This window comes from Cryptomeria japonica, chromosome 3, assembly GCF_030272615.1.
Source record: "Cryptomeria japonica chromosome 3, Sugi_1.0, whole genome shotgun sequence".
NCBI lineage: Eukaryota > Viridiplantae > Streptophyta > Pinopsida > Cupressales > Cupressaceae > Cryptomeria > Cryptomeria japonica.
Window position 1 is genome coordinate 202640348 of NC_081407.1, and position 18493 is coordinate 202658840.

Sequence of the window (18493 nt, forward strand, 5' to 3'; positions counted from 1 at the left end):
GTAAAGAATACTTTCCCATTCCTTCATCACTCAATTTTAATTTTTTATCAAAACCTTCTAAGGTTGATGTGAATTATTTTTCTCTTGATATAATGCAATAGGAGAGAATTCTTCTCTATTATGAGAAACTCTTGCATCCTGATCTGGCTTCAGATTGTTGCAATATTGAGTTGAATCTACTGAAATCGTTATCTCTTATCCATCATAGGGAAATTTTACAAATTGATGATATGTTGATGGGACTGCTTGCATATCATGAATACAAGGTCTTCCCAAAAGAATGTTATAGGATAAATTCAAGTCCAAGACTTGACAAAACTGTATCTTTTTTAATCGGTCCTATTCTGAGTGGTAAAACCACTGTTCCCTTGGAAGAACATTCTTCTTCATCATATGATTTGATTGCTATTATTTTATGGGGACCACTGCATTTTCTGAAGAAAAAAAACCCAAAGCTTTTACTAAAATCAATGCACAAATATCTAAGCTCGCTCCTCCATCTATGAGAACACGTTTGATTCGCATTTTATGAATAAGCACTTCAATGTGCAGTGGAGCATTATAAGGATGTTGCAATGATACGTCATCATGCTCTATAAATGATAAGAAATGAGAGGCTATGAGATGTCCCACCACGTATTGAAACTGATAAACATCCAAGTCTTTAGAGACTATTATCTCTACTAGAGCCTTTTCCAATATTTCTTTGTGTGTTGGTGAGATTTTTAGGAGCTCTAGGATTGATATTTGTGCGGTCATTTTCTTTAACTGATCTATTAAGTTATACTGCCTCGAGGTAGAGGTTGTATCATTTGTTACACCGAGGAATGTTACCTTAGCCTTACTTCGAGTAATGGCATGCACTGGTAATGAGGGTATCTTATCCTTAATAATGATGATGTTTACTATGTTGTCGTAGGTATCAGCATAATTTACCTTTGCTTTTCCTTTGCCATCTTGTATATTTGATGGTCCACCCTTTTCATAGTTAGGGAGTGGAGTTTTGAAGGCTAAATGTGATTCATTTGTTTTGTGGCCATCCACTATGATAACCTCATTGTCAATTAAATCTTGGATAAGATGTTTTAGCCTTTGACAATCATTAGTTTGGTGTCCCTTGTTTCTATGAAAATCACAAAAATGGTTGTCATTCCACCTACTCAGTTTAATTTTGGGCTCAAAATATCTTGCTTCTAGTAATGTGATTAATTTTTTTGCAAGAAGAGTTTTTAAAGACGATTCCAATGGTTCCCCAATGTTGGTAAATTTTCTGCGAGCATTGGAAAAGAAAGGTTTTGGTTTAATATTATCTTGGTTATTCACTGGTGCTCGACTCGAGAGATTGAAAATAGGTTGTTATGGTTTAACACAGTTGTTATTAGGTACTCCCTCATTAGCAACATTTATGCTCTTTATCCAAAATTTTGGTTTATCGTTGTTGTTGTGATTGTTGTTATTGTTATTATTGAAGTTAGAGGATTTACTTCCCTCTTTGTAGAGTTTCGATTCTCCTTTCTTAATCATGGCATCCTCTATTTTTAAACCATTTTCAATCATCATTGCAAAACTAGGAGGACATTGTAACTTGAGTCTATAACTCATTTCACTAGTAAGAATGTCAACGAAGATGTCCATTTTCTCGTGATCTGGCACTGGTCTAGGGTATCTATTAAACAATTGTGTCCATCGTTGTAGAAAGACCATAAAATATTCCCCATTCTTTTGCTTGATGCTACACAAATCCAACATTGTTATCTCATGGTGTATGTTATATGAGTATTGTGAAATAAACTTTTTCAGAAGCTCCTCAAATGATCAAATCCCAACTGGTAATTTAGAAAGCCATTCCATTGATTGTCCACTCAAACTTTTAGGAAATAAGCGCATGAGATAGGTTTCATTATGTGCAAATTCCATACTCATGTTGAAAAATTCCCTAATGTGATCTTGAGGATCCGTTTTCCCATCATATTTATCATATTTTGGGATCTCACAATGTTGTGGGAATGGAACCATGTTCAAACTCTTGTTAAAAGGATATGGACAAATATCATCCAAGGAATATCTTTTAGCACTTGTTCCATTTTGCATATCCTGTATCTGTTGTTGCAAAGTTTGCATTTGTTGAGTAAGAGTTAAAAGAGGATTATCAACACGGGTTCTCCTTGTATCCTCATGATTTCTCGTGTCACCCTGATTCCTTCTTGTTTCATATTGGTTCCTTGTGGTGTCATCATCATTCCTTGTGGGGTCATCATGGTCTCTTGTGGTATCATCACGGTCTCCTCTGGTATCATTATTCACCCGATTTATGTTGTCATCATCTTGGTCATTGTTGTGTTGAGTACGACTTGATTCAACATTTTGTCTCAAGATTTCTAGATCAAAACTTTGGGGTAATTTAGCCCTTGATCTTGCCAACATTAAGAAGTATTTTTGTTTTTTGGGTTTCTAACATTTTTTTCATTAGTTTGTCAAATTTAGGATCTTGTTGAAGTTCTCTAATGGTCACATTAATTTATTCCTTTTCCTCATCTTTGTGTTCAAATTGATTGAAAGTAAGATTTTCCTCCTCCATTTATTGTCTTTTCAATTGCTTTAGTTGAGCTCTAGTCCAAACTGGCATTGAATATTTTGACTTTCAAGATGTGACTCAATAGGTGATCAATTGTTTAGGTAAAAATGCTAGGTTGATTCTACCACCTCTATTGAGTTCTTGTGACAATCCTGTTCTTTACTATAAAGCATGGGTTCTCAAATGTTCTTCATCAAAATCTTTTTCACGACCGCGTAGGTACACATGATAATGGTGTAAAAATATACGATGTTTCAACCGAAGTTTACGGTTTATGTATAGGAACCTCCTCTTTTTCAAGAGTGCTTTATAACTAAGTTTTCTCTTTTTGAGACGACACGAAATGGTCATACGAGTTTGTGATAATTTGCAAGTTTTTTATCCTAACGAGAGTGAAAAATTTGTGAATGTTGATATAACAAAGTTCAAAGAGGAATGATATATCCATTGCAAAGAACGAGGTTCATCTGATCAAGCTTTGTAGTTTCATGATAAAGGATGATAAATCCTAATGAGAAACTATGTTTGTAAGATCAGTTTATCAAAGATAAGCAATTATGCACTTTGAAATGTTGGATCTAAAACTTGTTGAGATGAATACTTGTAAAAACCTTAAGTGTGATCTAGCTTTATGTGTAAAATGTTCAAGAACCCTGGTTATTTGAGTAGTTGTGAAGTTTGTGATGGTCAAGATGAAATCTTCTCTAAAATGGGTATCCAAATCTATTTTTAAAATTTTCTTGTGACTAGTGGAACTACCATTTGTTGCAAATATGCCAAAACATATGCACTACACTATGTTTTAAATGTGCGACTCTACACTGTATATGCATTATAGAATTGTGCAAATGCGATAATCTTTAATAGATGCCCCAAAAAGTTTTGCAAATGCATTAAAAAGTGTTGCAGATGCGCTACACTATTATTCAAATGTGCTATAAAATCTCTCAAATGTGCTATAGAATCTCTCAAACGCAGTTTTCTACATTTTAAATGTTGATTCTGTGTTTTTCCTTCAAAATTTTTAGTTTTCTGTTGTTTCAAAAAGGGATGATTTTTCTGTCTTGATGAGAACATAACACAAACACAACAGACACAATGTTTGGAAAAGTAAACTGAAAAGACAAGCACGATTTTTATGCCTGGCTAGGACAATAGTTATTGGATCTTGTTGGCAATTTTTGTGCCAACCTTGGCAGAGCTCAGATCCATGATTTTAATGTGGCTAACATTTCATGTTAGTCAATACCAATAACATGTTGTGTTATTGGTCTCAACACAGTTAGCTGCTTCTTCATAGTTTTAAAAAGTCATATAACACGAGGGTTATATGATGTGTCAATCACAGGTCATGTTATTGATCAGGTCGTGTTATTGACCGTTGAGGCATGGCGTGTTATTGACCACCAAGGCGAGATCTTGTTGGCTAAGTGTTTGGCAAGGTTTTGATCCCGTGGGATAAGGTCTCGCGAGATAAAAGCATCAAAGCACCAACATGGAGACAAAGGTGATCTCGCGGGATAAGGTACCGCAAAAGAAGAATAGAAGAAAAAATTGACCTTCCTTATCCCATGAGCTTTTAAAGACCACATTCTGACCGCGTGGGATAATAAATACAAGGTGAAGGAGTATCTCCTCCTTATCTTGCAAAGTGGAACAAATGCATCAAAGAGGTTGCGGGATAAGAGAAGTCAAAGGCAGGTAGACTTTTGGCTTACCCCGCGAGGTGGAGCAAAGAGAGACAGTGGCTCGCAGGATAACAAGGAAGCAGAAAACAAAGAGAAAACCTTATCCTGTGGGATAAGAAAACAAAGAAGACAAAGTAAAGCGAAAGGCTTTCTCTTATCCCATGGCGCAAAGATGGGCACAAAGCGATGGCATGAGATAAGAGTTGCGACAAAGTGATAGGCTTTCTTTTTATCCCGTGGACTTGGAACAAGAGATAGATGAGGTCCCGCAAGATAAGAGAACAAATGATGCAAAGAACGAAGGACTTCCTTGTCCCACACGTTCCCACGGGATAAGAAAATAAAGGCAAACTCAAGGACCCTTATCCCGCGGGGTAAATAAAAAACACAAAAGGGTTGCGAGATAAGAAGAACATGAAAAAACAAAGAAAATTTTTATCCCGCGAGGTAAACAAAGATCCGCAGTGATGTTGCGAGGTAAGATGCAAGGTTGTTTCATGGTCAACACAATGAAGAGGGCGTGGACCCAGGGTGCCACATCAATCGATTGCGGTCATCGGATCTTCATAAAGCCCTAATTCGATGGTCATTTTTAATCACCAATTGAACCTTCTGGGTGCCAATGTGGAGAGATCTTGCATGTCCATCTCCGCGCGAGTCTCTCAGATCAACGGTGGAAGTTCAAACTTGTAGTGGTTGTTGGGTTTTGAATTCTCTATAGACGATGATTGTCAACCCGATGATCGAGGTTGTTCTTTGCTCAGTTGGTGCTTGATTTTAGACCCAATCTCACGCCACCCACTAGATTTCAATGCCATAACTCTAGACATGATGCCTCCTACTGATTCCAAATGCAACTCATGCCTCTTTAACGTAGTTTTAAGACTTTTTGTGCCTGTAGATGCCATACAGTACACAATATTTTTTTGCAGGGGGTGGTTTTCACTCTTCCAAAGATAGAGGACTAGCTTGCAGAGTTGTTCCAACACGCCATTAGATCTGTCGATATGATTTCTTCACCTCCTCTCTGATTTTTTGTAACCTAACTTGGTAAGGGTTAGGGTTTTCTCAATGTAACCATTTGAGTTATGCTTGAACTATAAAGACAATTTTGTACATTTTTCTCTAGATCTTCTCTTTTATTTTCTCATGCAGAATTCTTATGTCTCTCGACATCTGTAAATTTTCCTTGTCTTTTCATCAATAAAATTAGTATTCTTACCAGTATTCTCTTTCTTGCAATTTGTGTAAGTGTTTTACCTTCTTGCTTGAATGCTTTTCTAATTTGTTTTCCTTAGCTGCAGGTGTCTGTGTCATTTCCAACCTTCACTCTACATCTTGGGTGATTGATTAGGATAGAATATTGTGCATATCTAGAGTAGTTTCATTAATGTTTCGTGCAGTTACAGGCAAGGAAGATCACAATTTCAGTTTGGGTACAAACTCATTTCCCTCTCTTTCAGTTTCCCTTTCTCCCTTCTCCCTTTTCCTTGTCAGACTATAGATTAGTTTTATCAGTGTTGGGTTGGTATAACACTTTGCATTCAGATTGAGGAGGAAGTCGGCCTTCTCCGAAGATTCAACCTCACAACAACGCGAGCTCCCACACTTGGGAGGTTGTTTCTCTGTGTCACAAGGTTGATGAGCTCAAAGGTTCATCAAGGGTGTAAACTTTTGTAATAACAGATCTCATGTGGGTTTCCTCAACTATGCTTATTCAAAGTGGATACTTAGATGCTTGACCCCATTGGCTCCACTCCACGACACTCACTTCTCTGGGGCAGCCAAGTATTCGTTCCCATGAAAAATCCTCATGGAAAACTTTGTATCTCTAATAAGAACCGTAAGAATGTGAGATTCACCAAAGGTCTGATCTCCTTTACCAATAACTAAAAGGTTTTCAGCTTCTAAACAAGAGTTTTTAGTCTAGGTATCTGTTCGGGTGGTCATACATGCGGCGTGTTACGCTCTGTTAAGGAAGGCCTCCCAACCTATAGAGGTTGCACTTTATAGGGTTTATGGGGAGTCATAATGTCGGTATGACATTCTCAGCACCCATTGTTTGCAACTTTCATCATAACCACATTTATTTATAGTGGATCAAAAGACCTTAGCTTTAGCCAGTTACTACTTGGATCATTCCCTCTCACCGAGCCTTAAGGGCTACTCGGGAGGCAGGCCCTCTAAAGGTTACACATTCTATAAAGTGGGTCTAGTTTCTTGATCACCTGGTTAAGGTGAGAGCATAATAACCTACCACTTTGTGCAAACATAGTAAACAATTGATGAATTAACCCCCTAGATTATCCTAAGTGCAACTATTCTAAGAAGACAAAGATGTAAGTTGCATGTTGTAAATTGACCACCTAGTTAAGATATGTGAAGAAAAAATGGCCAAGTTAGTATCCCCTAATTATTCTAGATTGGTCAATGTATGTAAAAACACCTGTAAAACCACCAGTTAGTAGTTTTAAAGATTTTATCTTCGATGGTCGAGAAAAAGTTGCAATTATTAGAAGAAAAACCTACAATCTATCAGAAACCTGCAATGTGGATATGGAAATGCGCTAGAAATGTGAATGCACTAAAACTACATACAAATGCACTAAACCTACATGCAAATGCGCTACCCTGCACTACAAATGCGTTAAATTGCATTATGAATGCACTAAATGCTAATGAATGCACTACCTAAACTAACATATGTGCTACCTAAACTAACATATGCGCTACCAAAAAGTGCAAATGCGCTATAAAAAGCAACATATGCGCTAAAAATATTACAAATATGTGAAAAAGATTTACAAATGCACTGCACTGTTAAAAATGCGAGAATGAAAGACATAAGATAGAAAGTGAGGCTCGTGCCCCACGATGGGCGCCAAAATGTGTAACTTGGAAATATTTCAAGAATGAGCGTGCAAGATTTGTTAGTTTCACAATAATATAAACCTACAAGAAACTCCAAAATTACAAATGCAACAATTAGAAGATAAATAATTAAAATAGTAAACCTCCACTTTTTGTCTCATCGTGTCTTATCATGTTTGATCTTATTGCATATGTTGCTCTCAGATTGTGCTGGTTGTAGCTTCCAAGATGACAAATGATGAATGGACTCTTGATAGCTGGATGTTGTATGCCAACTTCATTTATTTAGGAAATAGAAGTTAAGCTTTAATATGTCTAGTTAATAATTGAAAAGAATTAATTTGTTTAGCCACATAAATATGAGTAGGCAAGATTGAGTGATGTGGAGATGAAGCGAGGTGGAAAAGGGGATTTAAATAATTGTAGAATTATTTAATTGATGAAGACTTTAGAAGAATTGATAATAGATGATTAAATAATTAATATTTAATAAGATTGAGAAGGAAGAAAGACTAAATGAATTAAATAATTAAACTTTTCAATTTAATTATTTAATATAAGAATAATTATTAAATAAATAATAAATAAATTTATTTAATTAGTCATAGCCATTTTTTAGTGTATATAGTGATTATATTATTTGGGTGTTTAAGATATATAGTTGTTTGGGTAAAAGATAGGTAACTCTAGATGAAAGATTAAATATATTTGATGTATACTTAGAAGGAATCCCAGATGGATTTGGTATGATCATAAAACAATTACTTTGCATGGGCTTTCCATTGGTGGAAGGGGTATAAAAAATATCCTTTAACAATGCCCTTCTAAAATGTCCAAACTATTTTTACAACAACAAAGTCAATTCCATGCTTGTGTCGAGCTCCATTGATGTATTACAAGATTAGGGAGTCATAAAAGGATTGGTGAACTACTATGTGTATACACCTAAAAATGGTCCGAAAATAATTAATTAAACAAGAAATTATTTAATTAATCCCCCTTCCTAATTTAATTGAATTCATTAGGCAATTTGATTAAATTCTTCCTTTTATCTACTTATTAATAAATATAAGGATTTATTTAATAGGCTCACTTCCATAGTCCCCTTTGATTAATTAATTCAAATTAATTAATCCCCCACTTCAATCAATTCTTCTAATCCTCTAATTAATTAAAACAAATCAATTTATGAGTTGTTGAGAATTAATTAGTCTTTTCCTATTATTTGAATTTTTAAATTCAAATTACTCACATGCCTCCTAACTTCTAACCACCTAACCTAACTATCCCTCTAACCTAACCCATTCCACCTAACCTTGGGTTTAACTAACCCTATCCTATCTTGCACATTCTAACCTCCTTATCCTAACCTCCTATGGTGTGGATATTTTCTTCTTGAGACACGTGACACTTTGGCCACATGTCTCCTCTCTTGGACACTTGCCCTTTTATGAGAAATGCTCCTTGACACTTGTCACCATATAAATGACAAGTGTCTCTTCCTCCAACCTCTTCTCCAACCTCCTCCAATCTCACCCTTGATATCTTTAGACTCAATCTTGATCGTTGATTCCTGCCACCTCAACCCTAGCCTTGGAAATCCTATAAATATCCCCCATTTTGGAGCAATAAGGACCCCATCTCATTTTCATCTTATGTATTGTTACTATAGGCATATCATTTGAGCATTGTTATTTTAAGCAATTGCATGTTAGATTTAGCTTAATTTGGTCATTTTCTAGCATAATTATTGAATCATGTAGCTTAATCAATCTCTTTTCTAGCTTAATTGCATCATTGTCATAGCTTAATCATGCATATCATTAACTCAATTAGTCTCTTGGATCAAGCATAATAAATCTCATGTTTTCATATCATTATCATTTCAAATCCTCCGTCTAGGTGTAGTCAAGTCACTGGGATTGCTTATCCAAATCTGAGAGCAAATCCATACTCGCATCTCTTAGGAGGCGATAGGTTGCTTTGTCATGGTTCATCTTTGTTTGCTTATTATTTGCTAACCATGCTTGTAATGATCTATTGAGTGTTTTGTTTTGTAGTTGAAGGTATCACACTTCACAGAGCACGACACTATGTATTAAAAATATAGAATAATACTAGAAATGTTGTTAATGACTATTGTCTACAAATTAGAGATGCGAATATTAACGTGTGATAATTATCGATGTTCTCTAGTTTTTTTCAATTCCTTGATATGAAATCTATAGTTTTGCATAGTTGAATTGATTATTTATTAACCCTACTATAATTCCTTGTTATAGTTAGAATTTTTTTATTCAACATTAATTTTTTTTGAAATAATAAGATAAATGATAGTAATTAATGTATAATAATATACCTGGTAATTTAAAGATGAATTTTAATTTTTAATAAGTGGTAATTGTGTTTATCATAGTTATGATTCTAAACATTACTATTTTTCTCATATAATTGAATATGAACATTCAATATAATGACTTATTTGTCAAGTTATATTTAAATTGGTATATATAATTAAATTCTCATTAAACAAATATATTTAATTCTTTTACAAATTGAATTTATAATTATGAATTGGACTATTTCTCTTCCTTATGCTATCACCTTGCCTAGTAGGGTTCTTGGTGAGAAAAAATAGTAAATAACCTCATTGAAAATTTAAATATCAAATTTATATTTAAAGTACTCTATAAATATAGATAGACAAGTTTACATTTATGAAAGTTTTTGTAAATATATTGTTAGAATTCATGAAATTCGAATCCCATGAGCCCAGTTATAGATTCTACAAGAATATCTGTCACACAATAAGAGAAAATTGAACAACAAAAACAATTGAAGACAATTAACAATAATTGAATGTATTGCTTTGAAAATGCTTATTGCTTATTGCTTAATTACAATGAAGGATATGACATCCTTATAAAGAATTATAACTCTAAGGATAGAAATCCTAAATGCTGGAATCTACAAGATAGACTGAGAGTTAAAATAGAATGCATGAATCGGTCATGTATGCACAAAAAGCATAATAGACTAATTAATGCATGAAACTCTCTAAATTCTAAACATAGTCTGCTTTTCTTAGTTTGCATTATGCATGGAGATAAATATTAATTAATTATTCATAATTTATTAATTAACTAAATAATAAATTATTTAATGAATTAATGCAATTAAGTGAATAATTAATATATAAATTATTTATTCCAACACCCCCCTTGAATGCACAATTGGGAGATAGGCAAATATATAGGAAAAAGCATGCAAAGATGAATGCATGATGCGTCCCAGCCTAAAACCTTATTAGGTACCCATTAACAAACATGCAAGTTTCTCAAAATAGAGCAAAGGAGAAAACCCTGAATGGGAACAAAACTCCTCTCCAAAAGAGAAACAAAAAGACAAGCATAAAGAAACATGGAGTATGAAGAAGTTGGAACACTGTCGTAGAAAGACTGCTATGATGCTGAACAAAGAACCTCCGGAAATAGGAATGCAAGAGTGTCGATATGGTAAGTATTCCATCTCACTAAAATGCATGGGTAAATGGCTGTAATGCATCTCATGGTACATAGAAATAAATACGTAAGTGATCCATCTTTATTTATTCGAACACCCCCCCTAAATGCACAATTGGGAGAGAGACAAAGATACAAGAAAAAGCATGCAAATATGAATGCATGATGGGTCTTGGCCTAAAGTCTGATGAGGTACCCATTAACAAACATTCAAGTTTCTCGGAAATAGAGCAAAGGAGAAAATCCTGAATGGGAACAAAAATCCTCTCCAAAAGAGAAATAAAAAGACAAGCATGAAGAAGCTGCAAACACTCTCGTAGAAAGACTGCTATGATGTTGAACAAAGGGCCTCCAAAAATAGGAATGCAAGAGTGTCGATATGGTAAGTATTCCATCTCACCAATAATGCATGGGTAAATGGCCACAATGCATCTCATAGTACATAGGAATAAATACGTAAGCGATCCATCTCATAAACAATGCATGGGCAAATGGACCTGCATCTCCTAGTACATAGGAACAAGTACTTAATACAAAGAACACTTTAATGTGAAACCAATGAAGCATTAGAAACAATAGTAGAAACCCCCTCATAATACTGATAAGGGAGAGTAAGACATGTACATTGAATTTGAGTGCTATGCTCCATGATGCTAAAAAAAAATAGAGATGTGTGCCAAAAAGATGGAGCTCTGATCACAGGAGGACAAAATAGGGCCAAGAAATCACTGATTACTTCAGCAAGAAGAGGTAGTGGTCTGAAAAGCTATCTATAAAAATAGACCTGAGATTTGGATAAAGCACTAAATCACCTTTTCGATGATATCTCGTGTGCGAAAAACAGTCCGAACGCACAAGATATGCCCCGGGGAGTGCAAATTACAACTTTTGACTTCAACTAGAAAAAAGAACTTGCAAAATAAAAAAATAAGAAAAATATACCTCCATCTCTGGATCGGGCTGAGAAAGAGCTTTCCAATGGTATATGGTTTGCCAAATTTTGACTTCGTAGGACCAAGTTATGGCCAAAACAAAAAACAAAACACCTCTTTTAGGGCACAAATAGGGTCAAAGAAGGGCCATGCATGTTGACTGTACTGCTGACATTAGAATGATGTCATGCTGATATCAGCAGCCGAAAATCAAAATCTCTTTAAAAGAAACAATTTTTTTTTAAAAAAAATTTGATGCAAAATTTCTGACGTAGGTATAGGTACGACCGTACGGATTTTCATGCCTCAAAAAGTGTGCCAATGAAAAAATCATGCCCCTGATGTTTAAAATAGGCAAATTATATATAAAAATTCATGGTATTGACCTTCCGAATCCAACCACGAGGTCCTTTTGGGCCCAAAAAACTCAAAATTTTTAGGTACCCTTTGGAACACAAAAAACCCTTGAACTTCGAACCCTTGCAAAATAGACTTTATATATCGAATTTCAGTGAAACAAAAGATGATCCTGACTTTCTCGAGCCTTCTAGAACTAATGGTGAGATCCAAATTAATCCAAGGTGAACAATTTTCTATGTAAATGCAAATAATCTCCAAAAAAGCAAACAAGAATCTTTAGATCTGGAGCTCTCATACCATGTTAGAATTCATGAAATGTTGAATTTCATAAGCCCAATTATCTTTTGCAAGAAGACCTATCACACAATAAGAGAAAATTGAACAACAAAGATAATTGAAGACAATTAACAATAATTGAATGTATTGCTTTGAAATTGCTTATTGCTTATTGCTTAATTACAATGAAGGATATGACATCCTTATAAAGAAATCTAACTCTAAAGATAGAAATACTAAATGGTGGAGTCTACAAGATAGACTGAGAGTTAAAATAGAATGCATGAATCAATCATGTATGCACAAAAAACATAATAGACTAATTAATGCATGAAACTCTCGAAATTCTAAACACAGTTTGCTTTTTCTAGTTTGCATTATGCATGGAGATAAATATTAATTAATTATTTATAATTTATCAATTAACTAAATAATAAATTGTATAGTGAATTAATGCAATTAAGTGAATAATTAATATATAAATTATTTATTCCAATATGTATATTTATATTTGTTCTCGCTTTATTACACTTTCAATAGATATGATGTAAAATATTCTATGTCTACTTAATATATCAATTTAAACACTTTAATTGTATCCTATTTGTAAGGTTTTATTTTCTTGCCTAATTTATATTGGTGTTCTTGCTTAATTTGATTACATAGTATGTAATCAATATTTGTATAAATATAATTGATTTTGATTGTTTGTATAAACTTAGAATAAGAAATATTATCCCTATTACTTGAAAGGATTTAACATCTGATTGATAATTACATAACATATTTTTTCTTAGTGAAAAGGAATAAAACCTAATAGAATAGTTTGAGAAGGGGTCATTGATCTAAGAATGATGTGGATTATTGATTAGTATGAGTTTTTATAGATCATTTTTAGTCAATGTTAAGTTGCATAGCTTGTCACAATATATTAATTTTAGTTGTATAGTTATGGTTATAGGCAATTATTTTGTTGATTTAATATGTGCATCTAACATGGTTAATTTATTCAACTTATCAAGATAGCTAGACATGATAATAATCAAATTAATTGAGAGTAAAGTAATTATTGAATTGATTGGCTTTGAGATGTATTATTTAAAGTAAACTACTTAGGTACTGGGTATTATACACCAAACACACAAAATCAATAACCTTTTCCAATATAGAAAGATGAAATTAAATTATTTGAGTATATGAGAAACCTTTTTCAAACCAAACAATCTAGGTAAACAAGAAAATCTTCTTAATCAATGTTTTAGTTAGGTTTTTTTTACTCTATTTCATTTGAGTGGGCGACTGCCAATGAAGAATTATCTAGGGAAACTAAATCCTAGAAAGGGTTGTGTACGTACTCATATAATCAGATAAACATGATTTCAAAGGAAACTATATATTCCATAATCTAGGTTCTCTTGTATCTTGATATTGTAGATAGATGGTAAGTAGGCAGTCTATAAAGTGGACTTTTACAGTATTCAAATATAGAGAACATTGTAAGGCCTTGTGACATTCTCATTTTTGAAACTTGGTAAAATTTTGAAGGAGTTGATTATTTTTCTTTCAAGACCAACTACATTTCAGGTGTATTTTTTTTTGGACCCTAGGCCTCAACATGGATGTAGAACCTTGGGTTCTAGTTCCACATTCCTTCCTAGAGTTCACCCCTAATTATTGCTCCTTTCCACTATTTTAGACTTCATTTCTTTATAGGAAATTTGCATCAGACCTAATATTTTGTTTTCTCTTTCTCTCTCAACCCCCCATTCCCCTCTCGCCTTCATTTTACATTTTCTCACACACTTTAGGTCTCCCTATGGTATTGGAACCTTAGATTCCAAATCTATGTGTTCTTTTGTAATTTCACTTCCACCCTCATAGGCCTCCTTTAGTTTCCTTTCTAATCCTAGGTCCAACAGGGACCCATAACTCAAAGTTTCAATTCTTGGGTTCTTCCCATATTCTACCCCCTAACCCATATATCCCTTTCATTTCTCATTGAACCCTAGGTACTAAAAAGAACTTAGAACCTCTTAATTTCAATTCCCTTTCCCCAAAAGTTCAACTCTTAACTTGCTTTCATTTTATTCATCCCTTGTCAGATATAAGTCTTAATAAAAAATCAAAATATTAGGATCTGGTTTTGATTCCCTTTATACTTCTAACCCTTGCCAAGTATTTACATCCTTCACTCATTGAACCGTAAACCCCGATTAAAACCCAAAACCTTAAGTTTTGGTTCTAAATTTCTCTCTACCTTTGTTCCCATTATACTTGTTAGACCTTGATCTATGCTCAAGTCTTATAAATAGGTTCCAAGTTTCCTATTCCTCCTAGGATTTGACTCCTGCCACCTTTGGGTCCTTTGATTTACTCCTTGTTCACATTATATGTTATTTTTTTTCAAATGAATGTTTCGTTTCCTATCCAGGCCCAATACTCGTCAACTATAACTAGTACTAATTCAAACAACTCTCCTTGATAACCTTATTGTAGGTTACCCTATCTCTTTAGATGGAAAACTTTAACTTACCGTGTTGGATCTATTCTTATTTTCTTCCAATATTTTACTAATACTGCTCATGATGTATTTGTTACTTTATTCAACTTGTCCATTTCTTTGTGGATGGTAGGGTGACGAATGTGTAAAAGAGATCCCATATTGTGAACATATGTCAACAAAATCCTTGAATTTAAAACACATTATGTTTCCAACAACAATCCTTGATGGCACACTAAATTTTGTGATTATGTAGTTAAAAAAAAAAACTCAATTACTACCTTTGAAGTTACATTCCTTTTGGGAACAACCTCCACCCATTTGGTGGAATAATTACTGGCCACTAATATCCACTTGTACATGTTGCTAGACTTTTTAGCTATTTCCTCTATGAAATCAATACCCCGCAACTAGAATGGAGCTCCTATTGAAAGAGTAATGAGGGGAAGCACACCTAGAAATTATAACTTACCAGGAAACTTTTGACAAGCATCACATCTTTTGACAAACTTGGCCACATCCCTAAACAATGTTAGCCACCAATGACCTGGTGTTGTAATCTTATGAGTAGTGGTATTTGACATATAATGTCCACCACACAGTCATTGGTGACAATGCTCAATAAATCTTATAGACCACTATTTATCTAAATATCTTAAGAGCACACCCTCAATGTTTCTACACATTAGATGACCCTCCAAAGGTACATACCTCTAAGCTTCAAGTTTCAATGTTATCTTTATCTTGTCATTTAGCTTAGACATGGAATTGCATTTTTTGAAATAAAATATAATGTCCTTATATTGCGTACAATATCTCAATTGACACGAAACAAAAGTTGAGTCGAAGTTCACTTGATGAACTTTAGAAGCTTATAGATTTGCTTCAATAATTAGTTTTTCCAAGCCTTGACCTTTAATGGAGTTCACCTGATGGGTCATTAGATTTGCTTTAGTCATTAGGATGAGGTAGAAATCGAGGATATGAATGGTAATGATGAAATGACCAAAGTTAAGGAAGAAATTTCATCATTAAAGAGGAAGATGACATAGATGATGAATGCATTATCAAGGAAAACAAATTCCCTTATGCATGGGAAGAACTATAAGGGAGCAGTTTCACATAACAAGGTAGAAGATCATTTTTTAAGGGATATGGTCTATATAGGTTTGAATTAGATTTAAAGATGGATCAACACTCCAATAATTTAATGGCTAAACTCTACCATGAAATATTTGTACCTACTAAAAATGAAAAAATATGCAAGGAGGAGGAGGAGGAGAAGAAGGAGAAGAATAAGGAGGAGGAGGAATAGGAGGAGGAGGAGGAGGAAAGGAAAAAAGGACAAGAATTCAAAAAATTATCATACTTTGAGAAATTCAAAAAGGATTGTCTCCTCAAGGGCATTTTAGCGATTCAATGAAGGCTAGGGTACCGTCTACTACCCTTCAACTCTTCCTTGAAGGCACACCAAAAGATTAGATAAATGTAAGAACGTATTTTCCAAGAGCTATCCTCTAGTCTCAAGGAGAAGGCGGCAAATGCACAAGACAAAACAAAGAGCCAAGTAGATGAAAACATAATTCTAACATAGATAGTGCTCCCCAAGCTAAATGCAAAGGGATGAGACCTCTTTGAGCTAAAATTAGTTTTCCATGAACATATGAAGAACCTAAGAACATGGACAATTCCAAAGTGCCTTATTAAATGGAAGTATTTGCCATTTAAAGCTACCACTTGAGAATATGCATATTTTACGAAAAAACATCCACAATTAATTAGCATTGAGGATTATGCTTTTGTAAAGAGGGGGTGTAGTGACATGTCTCTAACATCGCAATGTGCATTGGGTTGCGTGTAGCTAGCTCATGAATTTCATAATTCTTAAATAGATTACATAAATTCCATCATCATAATCATATACAAATATTTAGGTTGTCCTAGAGGTTATTGTAAAGTATCTAAGTTAGCCTGGGTGGTAGCAAATGCATAAGTAGGTATATATAAGAGCTAATGGAGAGTCATTATGATCACGTTGAGTATTTCATTCTTATTGTAGACTAATAGAGGTATCTCCTCGAAGTGGATTATGATGTTGCCTTCTTGAAGAGACATATTATTATCAAGAATTTTCATCATATTTATTATTTTATTTGTCTATTGTGCAAGTTGTTTCATTAGAAATCTACGTAGGAGTGATGTCTTTTTAAACATGTCATAGGTATGTAGTTTGAACTTTTTGGTGTACAAGTTGACAAATGATGGCTAGTTAGAACTAAATTGTCTTGGGGGCATAATGAATTTTGAAATTAGACAAAGTGGGTCAAGGCCACATTAGTATTGCTAAATTGGGTCAAAACAATAGATGCATTCTTGAATCAAACATAGAAAACAATGATATCAGAGTTGAGATATTCTTAAAATGATGTTTACAAATATAAATCTAAGTGTAAATAAGAACACCAAATCACTCAAAATTATATACTAAATAATATACTTACAATATCAATATAATATGATATTTAATGAAAAGAAAATATATTAGAAATACACATTTCACTTTTGGAAAAAAAAATCTCCATGGAATATGTTGTGAATCTAAAGAGTACATGTTATTGTCCCATTTACTATCAATGAAAATATCTATATTTAATTTAAATTAAAAGAGACATTATAACCTTTTTATTGCATTCTTTGGTAATTATTTATGCTGCGAGAAACAATTAAATCACGTTTTTTAATTTCGTCCAAAAGTATATGAAATAAAAATATATAATTAAAATTTTGATCTCTCTTTTTGGGCATAGCCGTTTATTTTAAAATCTTTATCAAAGATTGTTAACCCAGCAGGTATGATGCCTCACATGCCTGCATAAATATAAGCATAAACTGCTGAGAGGTAAAAGGTGACGTGACATTATGCCTGGAGAGCGGAGAAGCGAAAGGAGGGCAAAATGATTGCTTGCAGAGAAAAGAAAAAGTGTTACATATAGTGGATTCGTAAAGGTCTTTCAGGGTTTAATTCCGTGACGATCTGGTGAAGCTGTTGAGTTTTAAGGTATTTTCTTCACAATTTTGTTTGTCTGTATAGATTAAACTAGAGCAAGAGCGTTCTGATTCTTTCCGTATGGAAGGAGGAGAGGAGAATATGTTTGCTTGTTTGTAATGCTGATGAATTCTTTGGCGAATCGAAGATTATTCGCATAGGTAAACAATAATATTTAGATTAAAAGGGGTTCTGCTTCAGGCCTTGCTGGTAAATGTCCTTGTAGGCAGCACCTGTTGTTGTGTGTTTATTTTTTGTTAAATTAAAAAAAATAATTTAATTTTGTCTTATTTTTGTAATTGTGAGAGAAAGGAAAGGAAGGACCCAGGTAATGTGTTTGCTAGGCTTTTGAAACTAATTGAGATATGGATTGGGATGGATCATTAAATGAATTGAAAGATTTTATAACTTTATCTGTCCCAAAAGTCGGTAGGGCTTGCAAGATATCGGGGAGGAAGCGTGCAGCATACCCAGGAAAATTGTATAGGGTACGTTGAGTTAATTTTGAGACGGTGCCTCTTGTTGAGGTTGGATCTCTAATAATTGATATTAGTAAGTAATTCCCCTGTTTCTGTTAATCCCTTGCCTTTTGAGAAGCAATCGAAGGGTCAATGCTCAGGTTGTTTGTTTATATGATTTTGATTTTTTTTGTAGACTGAGCGCTCCATAATTTAGTGCCACTCTAATGTCTGGCGAATTCTTCCTTGTGTTCTGCCCGTCTATA

General features: G+C 33.9%; 1 protein-coding gene across 7 annotated transcripts in view; it reads left to right on the forward strand.

The window, feature by feature from the left end:
* Nucleotides 1-17540: 17540 nt before the first annotated feature.
* The window catches only part of LOC131034249 (cyclin-T1-4), an 85351-nt gene continuing 84398 nt past the window's right edge, over nucleotides 17541-18493 (forward strand). For 2 of the 7 annotated variants that reach the window (XR_009103761.2, XM_057965674.2), the window contains exon 1: nucleotides 17541-17781. The gene's annotated coding sequence lies outside the window, so the exon portion shown is untranslated. The other 5 variants (XM_057965671.2, XM_057965669.2, XM_057965673.2 and 2 more) reach the window with 4 other exon arrangements.